At 39.5% G+C, this 5105-nt stretch overlaps 1 long non-coding RNA gene across 1 annotated transcript; it reads right to left on the bottom strand.

Moving 5' to 3' along the window:
* Positions 1 to 446: 446 nt before the first annotated feature.
* Positions 447 to 2451, bottom strand: LOC116036451. The gene is made up of 4 exons (XR_004101613.2): positions 2369 to 2451; positions 1890 to 1954; positions 929 to 972; positions 447 to 563 (listed from the first exon to the last, which is right to left on the bottom strand). It is a non-coding gene; the product is annotated as an uncharacterized LOC116036451 (long non-coding RNA).
* Positions 2452 to 5105: the final 2654 nt, after the last annotated feature.

Here is a 5105-nt window from a genome sequence, read left to right as displayed (position 1 = left end):
ATATACACTTATCTTGAGGCCACGATCATACCGTAATGATTTTAACTAACCTGGTAATTGCGATGCCTCCAAGGGGGGCAGTTGTTATTCTCATTTACTGCAGCATTGTAGTAGTGGAGTATCAACAACTTTCAGTTCTTAACAGTAGATTGTTGATAAAGTGTAAAAGTTTCACGATTGCCCCTCCTTTAATTTTTCTTAGGAAAAATATCAGTTCAGGCAATTCAGCTCTGAAATTGTCAGTACAGTAGCCACAGAACAATTTACTTTATTACAGCCATTCAGATTCGAGCATCTGCAAAGGGAAACCATAAAACAAAATCAAAATGTTTTTCAAATTACATGTATTGCAGTAAATATCTGTCCGTTTTAAACATTTTATATAATGATAATGTTATTGAGCATAAAACAATAACAACAAACTAATTAATAATAGACAAATAACAAAAGAAATGAATTAGTAAGCATGCTTTTTAAGTGTGCAATGTATCCTGGATGTTTGCAGGGTGACTGCATGGGAAGGTAGTCAGGCTGGCTGCCAGGATGGAGACCATGTCTTTCCACTGAGAAAGAAAAATCATAAAGGGGGAGAAAGACAAAATATTAGTGAGCGGTAAAACACATTGAATTAATATTCATTACTGTAGAATTTACTAAATACTGTTTTAGAATAGTCTGGAGACTAGTGCAGTTTGGCTGTTGTTGGTGGTTAACCAATGTCAGTGTTAGCAACATCACTGTTTTGTAAGTGCAACAGCTCAGTAACACAGTGTTTCTGTTCTTATTCTTATCACTATTCTTATTAATATTAATGACTTACTTTAGATATGACAGTGCATGGACAGTACAGCATATCTGTAACCAGACAATTGTAAACAGCACTCAACATTTTGATATTAACACTTTTCTTTAAAAAAAATGAATGTACCATAGAGTGCAGGGCTGCCAGTCATAAAGGTGTTCCGTCCTCCCCTGTGGCAGACAAAGACATTGTACAATCAGTTTGGTTTATTTTATAAAAGGGGACACTACAAATTAATAAAACACATGATTTCCCATGGGTTAAAAAAGCCAGAATTAGCCAAAAGTCTTTTTCATCTGTAGTCCCCTGCCCTCGATGTTAAAAAAGGCTTTTTAAAATACAAAGAACAAAAAGACAACACAAACAAAACAAAACTTAGCACAAAACATCACAGAAAACAAAACAAAACACAACACAGAACTTAGCACAAGACAAGACACGACACAAAAGCAGAAAGATATACAACAAAGCAAAGCAACAGGGTATAAAGTGAAAAAATAAAAATTAGAACAGACACAGCCACTAAGGACAAGAAAAGCAGTATTAAACTAGGGGGAAACAATAAGTAAAATTCATATATGTTGACTTTACAAACTAACAGAATAATATGTATTATAAATAGTGTTAGTGCTGACATGTATATGAATTGACCATCCATTGTTTTAGCGGCAAAGTAAAAGACATGTTTAACTGTCTGATGTGGTTCGGGATTGCATTCCACTCCCTTGACCCTCTGATGGACCAGGCTGACTGACTAAAAGAACTTTTCCTCTTGAGGATCCCCTTGTGACTCGAACAGTATCTGATCTTCTGTTGATATAGGCAACAAGTGGCGGTGGAGCTAGGTTGTGAGTAACTTTATATACCAAGCATACGTTTACAACTGCAACTACAACTGCTATAAAATCATTGCTTTTATACACAGTTATAGTTGTTTTTAACTTAAATTAAACTTAGTTTTCTTTTTTAACTGACAATTCTAATATAGCATTCGCTGTAATTTTCTAGCTGTGGTGACCAACTATCACTTATAGTAACTAATGGAGAGGAAACACTGTCATCCAGTTAGTCATTAGCATAGTCTTACCTTTCTGATCCTTGTCTTTATTATTTCAGTGACTGGGAACATGTCAAGCTGGTTGTGAGGGCAATCTGTAATTTAAGGAATATTTTATTTTCACAAATTTGCAGAACGTGTAGTGATTTATGTATAGGGGTTAATTCAGAATGCAGAATTGTCCACTGTGTTACATTAGCACATTAAGCCTTTCGTAGTGAGACTTGAGAGAATTAAAGAAGTATAACAGTCTGCATGTCCTGCAACAGTCTTTGTTGTAACTCCACCATTTGAATAACAGAGGGGCATGTATGAAGCATGAATGAACATGAATATAACTTTGATGCATAACGTTTAATTCTAATCTGAATCAGGTCCATAAAGAAATCTATGATGCTTAAAATGTCTACAAAAATTAGAACTATTACAGTAATCACAAATAGACTTTGTGCTGATTACGTGGGGTTAAGATATCAGTGGAAAACAAGCCATGCATAGACTAAACACACCTTTATTTTTTTTGGCTCTTTTTTGTCGCTGTCGACCCTGCTGTGGTGGTTCCTGAATGGAAGGAGCCTGGTATGGTGGTGGTGTGTGGACGGCAGGAGCCTGGTATGGTGTTGGTGTGTGGATGGCAGGAGCCTGGTATGGTGGTGGTGTGTGGATGGCAGGAGCCTGGTATGGTGGTGGTGTGTGGATGTCAGGAGCCTGGTGTTGTGGTGGTGTGTGGATGGAAGGAGCCTGGTATGGTGGTGGTGTGTGGATGGAAGGAGCCTGGTATGGTGGTGGTGTGTGGACGGCAGGAGCCTGGTATGGTGTTGGTGTGTGGATGGAAGGAGCCTGGTATGGTGGTGGTGTGTGGACGGCAGGAGCCTGGTATGGTGGTGGTGTGTGGACGGCAGGAGCCTGGTATGGTGGTGGTGTGTGGATGGCAGGAGCCTGGTGTTGTGTTGGTGTGTGGATGGAAGGAGCCTGGTATGGTGGTGGAGTGTGGATGGAAGGAGCCTGGTATGGTGGTGGAGTGTGGATGGCAGGAGCCTGGTGTTGTGGTGGTGGGTCTGGTGTTTCCTGTTGTTGTGGCTGGTTATGGGGGATGGGCGATGGGTCACATGGCACCAAATGCAAGATAAAAGACTCTTCTTGAGGTAGTTGGTTAGGTGTGTCTTCGAGTGGTGGCACTGTGTGGGGGTCCTCAAGTTCATCTGGGAGTCTTGTCCAACCTTTGGAACACCCACAAATACAATATATAGTTATGCCAAAGTGCCTATACTAACCTAACCTATACTAATATTCATATAATAATAATAATAATAATAATAATAATAATAATAAAACATGGTTTTCCCACATGAACTGTAAAAAAACCCTCTCATTAAGAAATTCTGGATCTGTCCCTGCACCCTGCCCACCACCTGAAACATTGGAGAGATTCCGTCATACAAAAGCCTTTTAGTTACCTATGCAGGCATCGTAGTGCTGGGCGTGTTTTAGGAGTGTTTTAATCCAAATTACGATATTTTCCCTAAACTGAACTAGTTGTTTTGGTACCTAAACTTGACTGGCCTAGCCGCATGATAGAGATGCTCACAAGTCTCTGAGCTAGAGTTAAAGTCAAGTCTCTTGTGGTTATAATGAGTGTTGTATCACCTGCTGTGTTCCATCCAGGCTGCTTAAAACACAATTCATAGCTAAATATGAGGAATTCAAAGCATTGCAGCCAGTAAATGATAACGTAAATCTAATACCACAAACGCTCATCATCTTTTCATAACATATAGCTAACAACAATCAAAGTTAACCTCTTGGAGAAAGCTTAAACATTATCTGGCCAATGCTGAGCTAAACATGTTTGCTAACCTATCAGGGTGCGTTTTCAGGTGCCTGATAGAATGAGATGTGGTTGAGCCAGAATCATTTTCTAATATAAATTTTATGGCATTTTAGGCCTTTATTTCTGACAGGACAGTTTTAGACACGAAAGGGGAGAGAAAGAAATGGAATGAAAGGGCAGCAAAGGGCTGCAGTTCGCAAAAGAAACCGGGGCCGCTGCATCAAGGACTGAGCCTCTGTATATGGCCGTGCAATACCAGGGGAGCTACCCAGGCACCCAGAATCCTTTATCTTGATACCACATAATTTGCATTCAGTCATTCTTTTGTTTGGGCATTGTTGTCTGAAGTTTTTAAAGCCAAAGCCTCTGGTTAATGGCACAGCAGCTCCCGGTGTGCTCAACATATTTGTCGTCCTCTCTCATGTTTGGTCTCATGCCGGTGGCTGCAGGCAGTAGATACATTACGTGTTACATGTAACCTATAACCTACCTGGTTATAGGTTACACAGGGAGGGGAATAACATTCATCAGACGTTTCCTTAAAATAAATATAGTTCATGAGTCCAGCATCTTGAGTCCGAGTTGAGTCTGAAGTCATTTGAGGACGGGTCTCAAGTTAAGTCTGAAGACACTGTGTGTGTGACTTAAGTTTGACTCCAGTGTGAGACTCAAACACGAGTCCCCCTTTTCTGCTGCGTGACGCTCACTTTTTGACAGCTAAACTCAACTGCCACGGCCACTTAACTGTCATCTTGCGGTGCACGTGACCGGCCAGCAGCCACCTAATTTCGTAGGGTATTATAAAAATTGGTGTAAATACATTTTCGTACAATATATTGTTTGTTCATGTATTCCACAATACCAGCTCTTTAAAATGAATCTAGGTTGCAGCTAGGACAGACATTTCTGGTATTTGCTGTTGGAAATGTAAAGGACAAATCAACACCAAAATACAACAGATCAATATGTATGCATATTTCATGGATATTAAATTAATGCAATCCCACCTCCAACCATCAATTTGTAGATGGCATCCACGTTTTCTAGACAAGTCTTAGCAGATGTGCTAAGGTGGGCATGCACTGGTATCATAACCTTTGTTTGGTATGTGGTCCCTGGCGTCTTCGGAGGATGTGCAATCAGCAGCAGGGGCTTCAGGCCAAGGCCATACAACTTCTCAAGCTAGAAAAACAATTTTTAAGAAGCAGACAGATCAATTAGATAAAACTGTAGTTAGCTGAATTTAGCCTTATGTTATAATTTGTAACTCCCTAAACACAATATTTTATTCTTTAAAAAAAAAAAAAGTCATACGAATTAGATTCTCATGAACGATAACATAAATGGAATATTGTGGCAAAATATAAAACCAGTTTATTATTAGCCTATGTCAAAGTAATACAAGTAACTTCATA

This window comes from Sander lucioperca, chromosome 5 (assembly GCF_008315115.2).
Source record: "Sander lucioperca isolate FBNREF2018 chromosome 5, SLUC_FBN_1.2, whole genome shotgun sequence".
NCBI classification, from domain to species: Eukaryota; Metazoa; Chordata; class Actinopteri; order Perciformes; family Percidae; genus Sander; species Sander lucioperca.
This window is presented reverse-complemented; position numbering and strand designations above follow the sequence as displayed.